This window comes from Oncorhynchus nerka, linkage group LG13 (genome assembly GCF_034236695.1).
Source record: "Oncorhynchus nerka isolate Pitt River linkage group LG13, Oner_Uvic_2.0, whole genome shotgun sequence".
In the NCBI taxonomy this organism is placed as follows: domain Eukaryota; kingdom Metazoa; phylum Chordata; class Actinopteri; order Salmoniformes; family Salmonidae; genus Oncorhynchus; species Oncorhynchus nerka.
Window position 1 is genome coordinate 30,560,201 of NC_088408.1, and position 16,560 is coordinate 30,576,760.

Here is a 16,560-nt window from a genome sequence, read left to right on the forward strand (position 1 = left end):
AGAAACCAAACTGCCACGAGTGACTTATCATCGAATAGATATGTGAAAAACACCTTGAGGATTGATTCTAAACAACGTTTGCCATGTTTCTGTCGATATTATGGAGTTCATTTGGAAAAAAGTTTGCGTTGTAATGACTGAATTCTGTTTTTTTCTTAGCCAAACGTGATGAACAAAACGGAGCAATTTCTCCTACACAAATAATATTTTTAGAAAAACTGAACATTTGCTATCTAACTGAGAGTCTCCTCATTGAAAACATCCGAAGTTCTTCAAAGGTAAATGATTTTATTTGAATGCTTTTCTTGTTTTTGTGAAAATGTTGCCTGCTGAATGCTAGGCTTAATGCTATCAATACTCTTACACAAATGCTTGTGTAGCTATGGTTGAAAAGCATTTTTTGAAAATCTGAGATGACAGTGTTGTTAACAAAAGGCTAAGCTTGTGAGCCAATATATTTATTTCATTTCATTTGCGATTTTCATGAATAGTTAACGTTGCGTTATGGTAATGCGCTTCAGGCTATAATTACGCTCCCGGATACAAGATTGCTCAGTCCATGAGGAGGAGATGCACTGCAGTACTTAATGCAGCTGGTGGCCACACCAGATACTGACTTACTTTTGAATTAATCTGAGTTTGGCAGATGCCAGGAGAACGCTACCTGCCCGAATGCATAGTGCCAACTGTAAAGTTAGATGGAGGAGGAATAGCTGTGCCACTACAGATCCTGGATCAAGTCCAGGCTCTGTCGCAGCCGACCGTGACCTGGAAACCCATGGGGCGGCGGCGCACAATTGGCTCAGCATCGTCCGGGTTAGGCTGGCAGGGATATTCTTGTCCTTTCACGCACTAGCGACTCCTGTGGCGGGCCGGGCACAATGTACGCTGACACGGTCACCAGATGTACGGTGTTTCCTTTGACACATTGGTGCGGCTGGCTTACGGGTTAAGCGGGCATTGTGTCAAGAAGTAGTACGGCTCGGCTGGGTTGTGTTTCGGAGGATGCACGGCTCTTGACCTTGGCCTCTCTCGAGTCTGTACGGGAGTTGCAGCGATGGGACAAGACTAACTACCAATTGGATACCATGAAATTGGGGAGAAATAAAAAGGGTTCAAAATGTTTTCATAATAATGGTTTGTCAAGAGCAGTGTGGAACAACTTGACTGGCCTGCACAGAGCCCTGACCTCAATCCTATCAAACACCTTTGGGATGTATTGGAATGCAGACTGCGAGCCAGGCCTAATCACCCAACATCAGTGCCCGACCTCATTAATGCTTGTGGCTGAATGGAAGCAAATCCCCGCAGCAACGTTCCAACATCTAGTGGAAAGCCTTCCCAGAAGAGTGCAGGCTATTATAGCAGCAAGGGGGGGGGGCAACTCCATATTAATGCCCATGATTTTGTTATGAGATGTTCGACGAGCAGGTGCCCACATAGTGTGTATTTTCTAAATGTCATGACAAAGCTGTGATGTCAAGTTCAACATCGTGAAAAACACTAATGCAGTATGATGGGTCATTTATAGCTCTCCAAAACCCAAGGGAGCTTACAGCCGTCTCCCTTTTAGGGTTCTCAGATGAAGGTATGGACCACAGGTGGCTTCAAGAGAACTATAATCCCGATGCTCGGTTTTAACGTTTAGAAACGTTAATAATCCTGGCTTGCAATATGGTTTTGGAAACCTTTGGAACTTAACTTTCATACCAGCGAGAAAGAATCTTTCAAATACAAAATATATATTTACTGTATACAATTTAGCAAAGTTTCACCTGAATGTAACAACCTCCAGCCGAGGTAAGACATGAGCTGTGTTCAAATACCTATACTAAACATACTATATACTACATACTTGAGTATATACACTACATACTATGTTCATTTTAGTATACCTTCTTCAGTTGAGCGTACTAGCGCTGCGCCTGTCTACCAGAAGTTGGTGTTGCTATGCAACCTCTTGCTAACTTGTTAGTATAACAAATTACTAGCTAGACATTTTACACCTTCTGTTGAGTTCTTAAATTCAATCTAGAGTGCACTCTGAGCGTTCGTAAATTCAGAGTTGTCAGATTGTCCGTTTGAAAATTCAGAGAGTTCCCCATTTTACTCACCCTAGCAGAGCTGGTAAGGCTGTTTTCCTGTTATCCAAAGCGTTGGTGACAAACTGCTGCTGGGAACAATTTAATTACGCTTTTTTGGCAATGTTTACTGACACCGGCACCTGAATGTCCAATGAAAACGCACAACGACTATTCCACTTAGCTAAGAATAACAAGAATAATCAAGTCAATAAACATTGGGTAGTTAGGAAGCATACAGTTAATATACTCCCTGGCTAGTTTGATGTAATAGCCAACTAACGTTAGGATGTATGTTAGCCAGCTACCATCCTATGTGGTTCGTAAGGATAGCGTAGCTAACAAATTGTCAGCCAACATAACATGTAAAGTAACTTATTTGCAAAGTCAATACTTTATTATATTGGCGGCAGGGTAGCCTAGTGGTTAGAGAGTTGAAAGTTCAAATCCCCGAGCTGACAAGGTACAAATCTGTCGTTCTGCCCCTGAACAGGCAGTTAACCCACTGTTCCTAGGCCGTCATTGAAAATAAGTATTTGTTCTTAACTGACTTGCCTAGTTAAATGAATTTCAAATTTAAAAAAAATTAAAAATAAATAAATTGCCCAACATTTGTCATAATTCGTTAAAGCAATGCATTTGTATCGGCTCTTGCTGGACTTTCACCATTTTCTTCAAATATAAAAAATACTTTAAGAATTGCATTATGGGCCCTAAAAGCACAGAAATTAGTGTCCACTGTTTGTATACTTCGTGTATTGGCGAACGTAGTACGATATCCGGGAACTTTTGGCATACCAACTATATCCATACTATGACCAATAAGCATACTATATACTCAATTTACGTCACAAATAGTATGGTTAGTATGAGTATTTTAACACCACTATGTTCTCACCTTACATGCGCATTTCCATTGGACCATTCCATTTCTGGTTGGTAGCAGGTATTACTCAAAACACAACCAGGTGCAATTCAGCTATCCTGCGTAGAGCAAGAGTTCATTTAATTTAAATATATACATATATATTTAAATTAAATGAATATATATATGAAAATTGAGTTCCAAATCTGTATCGCGAGCGAGGAATATTTGCGTTTCGACAGAAAATAATTTGGGCAGCGTCGGCGCATTTCCCTCAAGGTTAATAAGGGAGATGTCAAGAATAAGGGCTCGGTGGTTGCTTTTCATGAAATTAATTCTGTAATAAAATATTCCTTTTTTAATACAATGTTTACGCCAATCTTTCAGGGCATATACAGTATTAGTATGCGGATACAATGTTTTCACACTAAAGAAAAAAAAAGTAAATACCAATGTTACATTAGGATTTCAATTGAACCAGAATCTGGGTTTACGGTAGACGTTACTATACACCCAGATTCTGGTTCAAGTATCACACGTGTTAGACTACTGAAAAAAATAATGCGCAGGTTCCTCTATGGTTCGGAAACAATGTAGAAATAATTCAATGGAACAACCACCAAATCACTATTATTTCAGGATTTTGGCGTTAATAAAATTATTCAACAAACAGTTTCAACTAAATTAAGACAATAAATAGGCTAAGCTTCACAAGAGAACAGTACGAGGGGTGGGGGGGATTTGTGGACTAAAACACCGCGGATTTACTACAGTCCTTGCTGTTGCCAAATGAAACCAAGCGGCATGCAACCAATTTACTCATAACAATTCATGACAGAGTATCCGTACAGATTACATTTAGTTTTTTTCCCCAACACCCTGCCCGACAACAAAATAAAAAACGATTTTACAGCAATTATTTGTTAACTCTTCGGACATATGTAACACATGTAATACCCTGGGTTACTATGGAAATGGGCAATGCGTCACACAACTAACTATATGTTACAGACAGTAGGCATAACAATATGATATTTTTGCTCGTTTTTGACAGTTCAAGGCCTAGCAGAGCAGATTGGGTGAAGATATCCGCATCCCCACTGACTACAATGCGAACTACTACTATTTCTGGCATGACTGAAACAAAATATTTTAAACAGAACTTTACCTTGACCAATTCGAACGTTATTAGGGGTCATTGTTCGGGCTCTTTGACAACTTATCAGCATATTTGTCCATGTGTATTATTAGTTAATGTATCCTCATGCACTCAGTCGTTCTCCCATTAAACCAACCGAGCCTTATGTCCTCATAACATCCGAATCTCCCTTGGGTCCTAAAGCCGACCTAGTTCTTATACCGTAACCCATAAAGAAGGATAGAGGCCTCTAGTTACCAAAAGGCTATTTTAGCATTGGCAGCGCCATTGAGGGCTTCCACCATTTTAATGTAGTCAACTGGGTGGGATTTCCAATTTCATTGGCTGATCCCTCCCGGTGACCCTATTGGAGTCATGTCCAACCGAGGCATACGGAGGGATCAGCCAATCCTGAAGAAAACTGAGTACTTCAAAATGGAGATTGCCTCAATGGCGCAGCGCATGCTGTCACAGACACTTTAGTGGCACATATACAAATATTAGTTCTCTATCTATCTCTATGCCGTAACCTCATTTGGCTTTTCCCCGTTTTAGAGTTCAGTGTGTGCATTGCAGTTATATCAAGGAATGTGCAATTGTCACTCAAGATGCAAAATGCCACGTTTTATGGAACTGTGTTGAACGTTATATACGGGATGATTATGATAATTGAGAATCACACATTTTATTTGCCTATAATTTAATATTCAACTTAAAATGAAAGTGGATCTTTTTACAGTTTACTGTAGGCAGAAGCAACTTCATTTGTATCTACCAAATGTACTTATGACGCCATATTCTATCAACTATATTCTATCATTATTGCTATAATGATCAGTAGCCTAATACCCACTATGAGTCTATTTAATACCCGACAATGAGTCTGATTGATGCGTAAAAATGTCTAGATACCCATGAACATTAGCTGCGTTCGAACACTCATACGAACCGTACTATTTGTGACGTAAATTGAGTATATAGTATGCCTATAGGTCATAGCATGGATATAGATAGTATTACCAAAGGTCCTCCGATATCGTACTAAATTCGTCAAAATACGAAGTACACAAGCAGTGGACACTATTTCCGTGCTTTTAGGGCCCATAATGCAATTCTTCATCAAATGGGCGTGGCTCCACATCGTTTTCAGATTTGAAGAAAATGGCAATACAAATTCATTGCTTTAACTAATTATGACAAATGTTAGGAAAATGTTTAGCAATATAATAAAGTAATGACATTTCAAATAAGTTACCTTACATGTTATGTTGGTTAGCTACGCTATCCTTACGAACCACATAGCATATCATTACAGCAGTATGTACCGGTATGTAAGCTAATTACCGTCCTAATGTTAGTTGGCTACCTCATCTAACTTGCCAGGCTGTATATTAACTATATGCTTCCTAACTAACTACCCAACGTTTATTGGCTTGATTATTCATGGAATTTTTAGCTATGTGCTATAGTCGTTCAGCGTTCTCAATGGGCATTGTTAATTCTGGCTATCTACTCCGATTTCAGAGCACTCTTATCTCGTCTGTGTGCCGGATCGCAGAATAACTGATGCATTTACAAATGCTCAACACCTATTGAATATGGCTGGTGTGAATAAACGTTGCCCAAAAAAACGTAATTAAATTGTTGCCAGCAGTACACTTAGTCACCAATGATCTGTATAACATGAAAACAGCCTAACCAGCTCTGCTAGGGCGAGTAAAATGGTCAGAGGTGTTCTCTCATTTGTGTCTGGAAGTAGCTAGCTAACGTTAGCCAGTTCGCTTGGGTGCTTGACCGCCGTTGTGAGTTCAGAACGCTCGGATTAACCCTACTCCTTGGCCAGTGTCCAGTGTGTGCACTCCGAGAGCGAAACGCTCTGAATTTACAAATTAACAATCTGACAATGCTCTGGATTTACGAAAGCCCAGAGCGCACTCAGGCACTCCAGATTGAAATCATGAAACACCCGAATTCGTAAAATGTCTATCTAGTCATTTGTTATGCTAACAAGAGGTTGCTTAGCAACAGCATCAACTTCTGGTAGACAGGTGAAGCGCTAGTACGCTCAACTGAAAGGATACCTTCTTCTACGATGAGGTTTGGCGGAGGTTGGCATCCAATAAATGTTGCATTACCGCTACCTACTAGACTGGAATATAACTCCCTTATATAAATACTATACTCCACTATTTAAATCTATTTAGTCCTATTTCAGGCAAACAGCCTGAAAGCATGGGACATCACCACCTTCTGATGTCAAGTCTTGCACACCCAAATACCTCTCTGCAGCTACCACAACAAACTATTTTCTGTGACTTAAGTTCCATCCCTGCAGTACAGTTGATAACCATTACTATAAATGCCAAAAATCCAATCTTACTGAAACATATATCACTTGTTGGTTTATCCCTCTGTACTGGTACAAATCTACTACTCACACCACTCCTCTCAGGAACCATCCCCTTGACCCATCTTCCTCTACTTTCTTCACTGCCTCAGCATATGACCACTTCTGCACTACTCTAACCCTGGAAACCTCAAACTGCCTCTCTCGCACTGGACATTTCTGATCCCCAGCACCATGGGCACACCTACAATTAACACATACCACTACTTTCCCCAAAGCTACCTATTCCTTTCTCTCATGCCTTCGGCACACTTCTCACACCTAGGAACCTTCCTCCTACACACTGCTGCCACATGCCCATAAGCTTGACAACTGTAACAACGTAATGTAGTCGTCACAAAAGCTTGTACAGGAAAACTTATATATCCTAACATCACCTGGTCGGGCAAAGACTCAACATCAAAACTCAAAAGAACAGACAATGACTCTTCTGTCTCTCCACTCACACCATCCTGTCTGCGTCACATCAAGCGATGAGCATCAAACACTGGGAATCTTCCTCTTCAGTTGACCAGCTTTCACATTTACCGCTACCCCAGTAATCACTCCTTTCAATGGTGCCCTTTTCTTGAGAGCAAAACAATTTTAAAAAAACAAATCTCTTGCCACCATTCGTTTAACATGGAGCATCTGCTCCCTCTGACCAGTAGAAACACATAATTATCACAAGACCACTTCTGGTTACCCTCACTGATTTCACAACACCCAACTCTGTTTTCGCCCTGAAACCTCAAATGGATCAGCCAAAAGGCAAGGGTCCACTTTTTCCAAAAACTTCACTCCTACTGTCAGACTTATCTTTATCTTGACCCTCGGTGCAAGTATCGGGCTCTGAGAACTTCACCACAGCTACCACCTTCGAGACTTTGCCCTCCATTCACTTCCATTTCGACCCCTGTCTTCAACTGACTCTGCTTACACTTTCTACCATTCTTCTTTAACAAACCGTATCCTTTTCCCCCACCATTTTTAACCGACTCAAGCTCACCCTCTTCCTCCCTCTCTCTCTTATACCTCCTCTGCCTCTCTTTTTCCCATCCGGCTATCTGGGCCCCCCCTCAGGATTCGGCTGGGACCGCTGCGCCTCCCGTATTCCAAGTATAACTCTCCTTATGATAATACTGTACTTCTCCTTACATACATCTTGTTCTTGCCTTGTCAAGGGACGCCATTTAACTGACTGTCACAATCAACGTACAATCAACACGAACCCCTCGGGATGTAGCGCTCAACAATGCATCCCACTTGTAAAGCAACTGGTTCGTCTTGATGTTCTTCTTTATCAATGGCTACCACAACGCGGATTCCTCTATTTCCCCTGAAAGGATACCGTTTGTTTATAGTATACTAAAATGAACTAATAGAATATAGTATTTACACATTAAGTATGTAGTATACAGTATGTTAGTATGGGTATTCAAACACAGCTATAGTCTTGAGTTATGTCAGGTAATTACTTACAATATGCATTATAGCAAACAATTAGCTCTTCTTTCTTGATTGTAAAGAGACAGCAACGCAAGCAGGGGCGTCATTTCAGCTAAACCTAGGGTATAGAAAAGTGACTCTGAATTTTTATCAAGTTGAAGCTCTTTTGCTGCATTTTTACTTCATTTAAAAACTCTAAAATGCAATTTAAAGAATAGCAAAAAAACATCCAAAATTGACTTCAGCAGTTATCACCTTGGCTGCTGTAACTTCCTTCACCCCAGTCGATAGTGGACTTAACATTCTACAAACACGTCAGAGAGTAATTGGCTGCTACTCACTAGCTCAGTACCGGGATCAAAAACTCTAGTTTAGTTTGATGTCAAGTCAAACAGCAGTTATCTAGCCATCTATCTCCTCCACAGTTTTGAGAGAAGAGTTGTGTTGTTCTCTGCAGAGCTGTGTGGATGCCCAGTCCATAGTCCTAAAGCCAGCCAGCTGGGTTGCTTCCATAGCTACGGGAAGTAAGACCCAAATGCAGGCAACATCGAAGTAACAACAGTTTATTAATCCAACAGGGGCAGGCAAAAGACAGGTCAAGGGCAAGCAGGGGTCAGTAATCCAAATAGGTGGGGCAAAGGTACAGGACAGCAGGCAGGGTCAAGGCAGGCAGAAAAGGTCAAAACTGGGAAAACTAGAAACCAGGAACAATCAAGAGACAGGAACAGAGGGAAACCGGTGGTAGGCTTGGCGAAACAAGACGAACTGGCAACAGACGAACAGAGAACACAGGTAATATTATTGCGTCCAAAATACCACAGTCGACTGCAGTTACGACACTTTTACTGCAGTTTCAGAACCGCAAACTTTCTTTGGAAGGGTTAATAAAAAAAATCACAGCACCCCCACCCCCACCCCCAAACATCTTCCCGTGGCTATGGTTGCTGCATTAGCCTTTTAATAGGGATATAAATTATTTTAGTAGTCTAATTTTAATTGTTTGTGTTGAGCTAGGGTATGCCATACCCAATCGTCACCCCAGAGCACAAGACCCATATCAACAGAGTGGTTCCTCAGGACACTGTTACCAAGATATCATGTCAGTGTGCCAAAGAGTGTCCCGGGCTCAGATAGGCCTCATCAGCCATCTGCACACTCACGATACCCCAGACTCATCCCCAAAAAGTATGTCATGGTGTGTGTGTGTGCCTACTAATAAGGTATTTGCCACATTGACAACACTTCAACACAGTTTCGATAAAAAGCCTCTATGATGGTGTAGATTTGGTGGTTAATTTTTCCCCACACAGAGGAAATCCCCTCAGAGCCCCAGCCGGTAAACAAGAAGTCAGTGCAGAGTGGGTCTGCCAGCAGGACAAAAGGCATCCATTCAGCTGGCTCAACTATGAGAAACACACACAGCCGTGCTTCATGAGCTATTTCTTATTGGAAAACTACTAAGACACTTTTTAGTGTTCTGTGAAACTGCTTTGGTTCATTGACCTTATTTGGAGTAGCCTAATTATCTTGCTGTCAAAGCCTATAACTAGGCTACTGCTGTCAAAGGGACATTTCAAACTGATCAAAATGTGTTTTCAGTTTAGCTAATGATGTTTTCTCAGGCATTTAACTGTGGCCAGGGAAATGACTATTTTGCTTTGTCAAATTCTTCTAAATTGTTATCAAAGGTGACCCCTGCATCAAACAATTGTAATGTTTAACATGTTTTGTGATTTTTTTAGCAACAGGACATAGGCAAAACACAAAATGTTGTACTTTCAAATCATACATGCAAATTGAGGAAAGTCCTGATTGACAGATTAAAAAGAAATTGGGGATAAAAATGTTGACTTTGGAAAAGAGTAGAAAGGCAGAGAAAGTTGGACCAAGAGTTTCTTTTTAGACATATTTGGTATACACACACACACACACACATGCACACACGCACACTGCATCAGTCTGGCCATACAGTTAATAATAATTAGCAGACACTTTTATCCAATGCAACTTACCGCCATGTGTGCATACTGTAGCAGGCTCAAGGGTGTGGGGTTTCCAAATCACCAAGTTTCCAAGTTCAATACCAAAACATGCCCCAGTAGCACAAATCAAATGCAAAAGGGGGAGTTTATTAAGGATATCGGTACACGGAGAAAGAAGGGGGAATTCACCAATCGCCTCACAGTCCACAAGCCATTCTCGTTGTCCGTTACGTTTTCCGGGGGTAATCCTCACACTCGGGTCCTGAGCCAATCCGGTCCGGTACACAAGGGGGAGTAGTCCGACAGTCCAGTTCACAACGGGTAATCACACCGATATTGTTCTCGCTTCTCCCACTCTTCATAACGCTCTTGGTTCTCTCCTACTCTGCCCCTTTATGCAGGCTTCTTCCTCCTTTATCCCCAAGCATTGCCTGGCTTAACAAACAGCCTTGCCTCGTTGGGACAGGAAGACCATATAAGGCTTGGGGATGGAGCCAGCGGGCTGTAAGATATCTCCCCTCAATGACAAATCCCCTCACCTCTCCCGAGAGCATCCCTCCTGGAGAGGGCATCAGCATTTCCATGGGCTGCACCTGATCTGTGGACGACAGAAAGGAAAGGGCTGTAAGGATAGGAACCATCGGGTGACCCGGGCGTTACTGTCCTTATTCCTTGACATCCAAACCAGTGGTGCATGGTCCGTTACGAGGGTGAAGTGCCATCACAATAAGTATTACTTCAGCGTTTCCAGTGCCCACTTCATCACAAGACATTCTTTCTCCACCGTAGAATATTTTTGATTCCACGGCAACAGCTTCTGGCTAATGTACATGACTGGGTGTTCCTCACCTTCTTGTATCTGTGATAGGACAGCACCCACCCCTGTTTCGGATGCACCAGTGGCTTGGAGAAGTCCGGTGTCACCAGCATGGGTCCAGAACACAGTGCTCCCTTTAGGTCCTGGATGGCTTCCTACGTCTCCTCTGGCCACGTCACCTAGGTGGGCAGACGGCTCCTGGTCAGATCTGTCAGGGGGCTGGCAAGGGAGGCAAAGTGGGGAATAAATCTCCGGTAGTAACTAGTCAACTCCACAAATGTGGGTACCTGCTTCTTGGTGAGGGGGCGGGGACAGTCCCGAATCGCCTCCACTTTCTTCACCTGGGGTTTGACACATCCCCTCCCGATCATGTACCCTAGGTACTAAGCCCTCCACAGGGCGAGACGACATTTTTGGGGGTTTGCTGTTAGCCCCACATCCCGTAAGGCCTGCACTACTGCGCTCACCCATGGATCACAATATTTTGTCGATGTCTGCCACCACGAACATCCGATGGGGTCGGAGAACCCGGTCCATCAACCTCTGGAAGGTGGCCGGGGTCCCGTGCAGTACCAAAGGGAAGCCTCTTGTAATGGAACAGACCGTCCCGGGTGGCGAAAGCAGTTTTCTCCCGTGCCTCGGGACCTAAGGCCACCTGCCAATAATCCTTTGTCAGGTCGAGCGTGCTGATAAATCAGGCGGTTCCTAGCCATTCGATTAATACATCAAATACGGGACATGGGGTAGGAGTCGATCATTGAGATTTCCTTTACTTATCTAAAATCATTACAGAATCGGAGCTGTACCACTCACTATTCGACTCTTCGATTAGATCAGCTTCCAACATCGTTTTTACCTCTGTCCTGACAGCCTCTCTCCTTGAGTAGGGTCTCAACTTCACCTTTTTCCTGGGTTCGGTGATGATGCGGTGCTGTACCAAATTGTTGTGTCCTGGTTCACTGAAGAACACATCCTGGTTTTGGCTGACCAACTCCCTCAGCTCCTGCTTCTGGGTTTGGCTCTGCTGCTCCCCAATTGTCACCGCCGCCGGCTCGGTCTCTTTGTTAGCCTTCTTCGGCGAAATAGAGTAGAGTATATCACGTGCATTCCATTTCTTTAGCAGGTTCACATGGTAAATCTGGGTCAGATGCCTACGTCTCGGCTGTCTAACTCTATAGTTAACTTCACCCACCGTCTCAATGACTTCGTATGTTCCGTTCCACTAGGCAAAAACTTAAAAATGGGTTATTCTCATTAGCTTGCATAGATCCTTCATGATTCTTGACATGAACGGGGATGCCCTGGTCGGTCAATATCTCATCGAGAATGCCTACTTCGGGAGAACAGCATAACCAACTCACATGCGATTCCCTTGGTGGCCATCATGGTGCATAGGGAAATGGCTTCCGGGTACCTGGTGGCATAATCCAAAATCACCAGAATCTACTGGTGCCCTCTGTTACTCTTGGGTAGATGTCCCACCAGATCCATTGCAATCCTGCTGAAAGGAACTGAAATAATGGGTAGGGGAATTAAGGGACTGCGAAAATGGGTTTTCGGAGCCACCTGCTGTCACTCCGGGCAACTGCGGCAGTGTTCCTCCACTGCTTTCTTCACTCATGGCCAGTAAAAGTGTACCTTATACCTGTCTAGGGTCTTTTCCACCCCTAGGTGAGCTGCAAGAAGGTGGGAGTGCGCCAACTGCAGGATAGATGGTACAAAGGGACGGGGCACCAACAACAACTCCAGACATTCGTCATTCTTCTTCACGACCTGATATAGCAACCTGTTCTTTATAGAGAAAAGTCTCTGCCCCTTTGTGCAGGCTGCTTCCTCCTTTATCCCCAAGCACTCCCTGTCTTAACAAACCACAGCCTTGTCTTGTTGGGGCAGGAAGACCATATAAGGCTTGGGTTGGAGCCAGCGGGCTGTAAGATATCTCCCCTCAATAACCACTCCCCTCACCTCGCCCTGCCGTCTGCCACAATACATTTTTGTATGGGTAGCCCCAGTGGGAATCAAACCCACAACCATTGGCATTGTAAGTGCCGTGCCTCATATGACCACAGTTGGCTTTGCAATACCAACACATTGGGTGAACATCTAAACATCTAAACCAGCAAATCTAAACCAGTGAATTTACTTTTTAAATTGTTAATACCTTTTAATCTATTTTTGTTGCTAAATGGTGTACGAATGTTGAGGGTTATCAGGAAGCTTATCTGTAGCTTGTTCATATCAATACCTCTTTACTTTGTGACACAGAGAGTTTGGCTTTTATTGTACTAATGTAGTCTAAACTAAAGTCATCAACAGGAATGGATTAATGACAAGCATTTCACTGTATATTATACTGTATATTGACGCTCCCCCCCTTTCTCTTTCCCGCTCCTTCTCTCTTATCCGGTAAGATCTCACCCCCCCCCAAGCAAAGGTTAGATTGACAAAGATCTCCCATGGTGTGACAGCTCTTAAAAATCATTGACACCTTTGTGATGATACTACTGTGCAGAATTCTGCCCAAGTGCTAATCTGAAAGACATTTTAAAAGAGAAATACAACACCACACACAGCACCTGTTTTTTCTGTTCAAGACTTTTCAGTCTTTGCTGTGTGATGCCCGAGTGAGTGAGAAAGAGATGGAGGCAGATGGTGTGACAGAAATCATTGACACCCCTACTGTGCTTAGGAGTCTTTCGTGTGATGCCCACTTAGGATATATAGTGAGGGCCCTACTGGGAAGGTTATTGTAATTGAGCCCAGTGGAGGCTCCTCAGAGGAGGAAGGGGAGGACCATCCCCCTCAGTGAAATATTCAAAATTGTAACCTTTTTAGATAAAACTATCAAATAATTGAGTAAAAACACTATTTTGCGATGAAGGTCAACAGTAGCCTCAACAGCACTCTGTAGGGTAGCACCATGGTGTAGCCGGAGGACAGTTAGTTTCCATCCTCCTCTGCATGCATTGACGTCAACACAAAACCTAGGCTCATGGTTCTCACCCCCTTCCATAGACTTACACAGTAATTATGACAACTTCATAATGTCCTCCAACCTATCAGAGCTCTTGCAGATTGAACTGACATGTTGTCCACCCAATCAAAGGATCAGAGAATGAATCTAGTTCTGAAAGCATAAGCCACATCTAGCTAGCACTGCAGTGTATAAAATGCTGTGAGTAGTTGACTTAAAGAGAGAATGACAATAGTTGAACAGGTTTGAACAAATTAATTTGTTTTACAATGAAGGAGAAGCAAGAGAGCGAGAGAGATATATTTAGTTGTATTTTTTTCACTTTCACTTAGCTAGCGAATACAGGTAGCTAGTTTAGCCTAATCAAACACCTGGCTGAAACAGAGAGGGATGTTATGTGAGCTAGCTGGCTATAGCTATCCAAACACTGGAACTCTTCCAAGTCAAGGTAAGTGTTTGGTTTTATTAATTTATTGCCACCCACTGGTGTAACTGCTGAACTGCTTGCTGACTGTACACTACTGAATTATTGTGCCGGGTTTAGTAATGCGTTAGTTATAGTAGTTATGTTGATTATGACGTTACTAGCGTTGTTAGCTAATATGGTGCCAACAACATAGGCTGTGTGTAGTGGTTAGTGGCTATGATATGAAGGTTTGGCTTGGAAAGTTTTTTTTGCATGGCCCCAGGCACGTGTTGTGCTCTGAAGTCCACAAGCGAAGGGAAAGTGTGAGAGGAGGAGAGTGCGTAGATGCTAGAAGGAATTATATAACAAGCAAAATGTTCATGCTGTTTGTATGTGGCTGCTACGAAAGTGGCCTGTGTTTGTGTATGATCAGGGGTGTGTTTATTCTGTCTATTCTGTTTAAAAATGTTTCTTGAACAGAAGCAAACTATCAAGGCACAAGGCAAGACCCAGATGCAGACACATGAGGCAGATGGTTGGAGTCTTACAATGTTTATTAATTCAAAGGGGTAGGCAAGAGAATGGTTGTGCACAGGCAAAAGGTCAAAACCAGATCAGAGTCCAGTAGGTACAGAGAGGCAGACAGGCTTGTGGTCAAGGCAGGCGGGTACAAAGTCCAGAAACAGGCAAGGGTCGAGGACTAGAAAAAGGAGAATGCAAAAAGCAGGAGAACGGAAAAAAATGCTTGTTGACTTGGAAACATACAAGACAAACTGTCACAGAGAAACAGGAAAAACACAGGGATAAATACACTGGGGAAAATCAGCGACACCTGGAAGGGGTGGAGACAATCACAAGGACAGGTGAAACAGATCAGGCCGTGACACTAACGGAACAAAATGGGGACAAACATACCTGAATTTGTCCAATTGAAACTCTCGTTTGCGACTGTTGGACTAACTATTACACCCTAGATCAGCTAGATGTAGGCAAGAGTGTGCAAGGCCAAACTAAATGTGTCACCGTCACCTTGATTTTTTAAAATACATTTTTGGGGGGGTTATTTTTACCCCTTTTCTCCTCAATTTCATGGTATCCAATTGGTAGTTACAGTTTTGTAACTACCAATTGAAATAAGGCCATGCTCATAAAAATAAAAATGATCGTCCTCCCTCATCTTAAACGTCACCGGCCACCCCTGATTGAGCCACAACTGCTGTATTAATCTACTACAGTAACATAACTGCAATCTAAATATATAATACAAAGCAATAGCAATGTTACTCCCCTAAATTTAAATATTGTAACTGTTCAAGAATTTGAGCTTGTTTTCTTCAATTTCTATGTGTGGTTTATTATTTGCCTTTGTTAGAAAACAGAGCCATCTTCTCTCTGAGATGCTTCTGCAACGCAGACTCTAGCATATTGTAAATTAAATTACAAGAAAGAAAATGTGGATATCCTCCTCATCATCGTCAATGAAATGCCCATCCAACATCCAGTATAAAGCAAGAAGTGAAGGTATGAACTGTTTCAACATTAGATTAGTACTGGCTCCTGCTGGAGCAGAGGAACACAGCAGGGACTTGCATCCAGAAAACAAACATCCTGAAAAGAAGGCAGAAACACATAAATATAAATGTCCAAGGAGAGGCTGAGACGTTAAGTGGCGAGACAGATGGAAAGACCTTGTGTTCCTCCCCTGCAGGGACACAATTCCAGGAACAGTTTCTCACAGCAACTATGGATTTATTGTCAATAAAAGAGCCAAAATGGCCCCTTGCTTACCGAATGAGAAACTCCAGCAGGCTCTTATCTAATTTTCCCTAACCTTCTCGTTAAACAGGCCATCCCTGGGTCACAGTAACTGGCTATTTTCAGGGAAGTGACAGTGGTGGCGGTGGCCTTCTGGGGTGACACTCGGAGGGGAGAGGAAGGGTCATGGGGAGCAGGTGTGGTAAAAGTGGCTGGGATTTAATTTGAAAGGGTCTTAATCAGATAACCTCAACGTCCAAACAGGAGCACAGGAGCCTCATTGCCAATATTTCAGCAATGTAGTGGTACTAGACTTTCTGATGAGACCAAATGAAGACAAAGTTACCATCACCACTGATCCGTAGCAGGTTACAATCCACACCAGTGCCAAATAAATAGAGGGATTTTAAGTTCTGATAGTTGGAAGCAAGTCCCTTGAATGACATTTTACTATGTACTATTTCACCTATTGTGTTCTCAGATTAGAGCAGTGTCGTGTCTTTACTATCATTAAATTCAAGACATAGTTTTATCAAAGATTCCCTGTAATTAGTATAACGAGATCAAACTGATTAATCGTGTAACTGTAGTTAACTAGGAAATAGGGGCACCAAGGAAAAATATTCAGATTACAAGCTTATAATTTCCTAATATAACCTTTCAGATATTTTAATATCTGATCAATAGTCTTCTGATTAATTATTTAT

General features: G+C 42.5%; 1 protein-coding gene across 4 annotated transcripts in view; it reads right to left on the reverse strand.

Annotated features, from left to right (window-relative positions):
* LOC115139339 (RAC-alpha serine/threonine-protein kinase-like) overlaps window positions 1–10,275 on the reverse strand; it is a 68,068-nt gene extending 57,793 nt beyond the window's left edge. The window contains exon 1 of one of the 4 annotated variants that reach the window (XM_029676597.2): window positions 9,932–10,275. The gene's annotated coding sequence lies outside the window, so the exon portion shown is untranslated. Of the gene's footprint in view, window positions 1–2,114; window positions 2,331–4,114; window positions 4,292–9,931 lie in introns of those variants that run through there. The other 3 variants (XM_029676596.2, XM_029676599.2, XM_029676598.2) reach the window with 3 other exon arrangements.
* Between the last annotated feature and the right edge of the window lie 6,285 nt (window positions 10,276–16,560).